Below are 1,279 nucleotides of genomic sequence, written 5' to 3' on the forward strand. Positions count from 1 at the left end.
TCTTGTGCTGTATGTATTTTGCAGGTATGAAGTGAATTCATCTACTCAGTATTTAACAGTTTATATCCATTTAATACTCTTTTTCACAGAGGATGTCTTTTTGTGTCACAGTAGGGAAAACACTGATGTAAACAATAAGATTAAATTAATTTTTTGACATATTTTTATGGATCGCTAAAACAGTTTCAAATGTTCCTCGACCGAAGATGAAGTCTTGATAAAATTATCACATTGTTTTAATTGTCTATCTGCAGTTCTACTTCCAATGATGAAAAATGCCAAACCTACCATGAGTATGCCGAAGTACGTGAGGTGGTCACAGGAGCAGGTGATGTTACCCCAGCCACGTTCCCACACGGTCTGGCAGCCATTACTGCTATATTCTGGTAACAAACAGGAATTATACTAATGACTAATGAGAAAACACAATGAATCCAACTTACCATCTTAATAACAAAAAAACACATGTTGTTATTATTGCTGATGATAGTTACCCTTCGATGAAAAATTATAGAACATACAGCAGGGTGTTTGGATCTCCTGTGACACAACAATAACTCAGGTTTACATTAGGTTTAAATGTATTTGACTTACTTTTGTTCAGCAAAAGATACAACTGTACAAGGTTACAGAAGCTGAATTTATGGTACATGAATTTGTAGTTACATTCACAGCTGTGGTGAGAGTCATTGTGATGTTGACACGCTCCCGCAGTCCTGAAATATTTTTTCCCCCAACACTTAGGCCAGCAAGTCTGCTCTCATACACGTTATATTCGGCTCTCCATAGTTTCTGCAATACAACATACAATCAATTAGTTTGACAGTTTTCCAACACGGTCATTATTGTAAAGTGTGATCACGATCCTGAAGTATGTTTACAAAAGGAAAAAGCCACCCAGTGATTCTCTGGATAACACTGCTTGATATTATAATTTATTTAAATGTTGTGACTCTGTGCTCTTCATAGGAACTCTTCTAAACTTAGTCTATCCATATTCTATGTTTTGCATGTTACTGCAGACAAGAGCAAACTGTTTCTAGTTTGAATAAACAGTTCTTTTGTTGCAGACACATTTGTGGATATTGCATTCAGTGTGAAAATAGCATCACTTCCTCTTCACATTTCGACAGTGAGACACTAAAACACTGACAGTTTATGTGTTTAATCACAGCAGGTAGCTGTGACTGTGTTGTTTGTCTTTGCCATATTATATTACATTTGACCACATTTGAACAACAAAACAAACAACTCAACACCAGTAGCTTTTCGTAGCACT

General features: G+C 36.0%; 1 long non-coding RNA gene across 1 annotated transcript; it reads right to left on the bottom strand.

Annotated features, from left to right (window-relative positions):
• Positions 1–292: 292 nt before the first annotated feature.
• LOC113745447 (uncharacterized) lies at positions 293–1,210 on the bottom strand. The gene is made up of 3 exons (XR_003462148.1): positions 667–1,210; positions 495–540; positions 293–383 (listed from the first exon to the last, which is right to left on the bottom strand). It is a non-coding gene; the product is annotated as an uncharacterized LOC113745447 (long non-coding RNA).
• Between the last annotated feature and the right edge of the window lie 69 nt (positions 1,211–1,279).

Source organism: Larimichthys crocea, unplaced genomic scaffold (assembly GCF_000972845.2).
Source record: "Larimichthys crocea isolate SSNF unplaced genomic scaffold, L_crocea_2.0 scaffold76763, whole genome shotgun sequence".
NCBI lineage: Eukaryota > Metazoa > Chordata > Actinopteri > Sciaenidae > Larimichthys > Larimichthys crocea.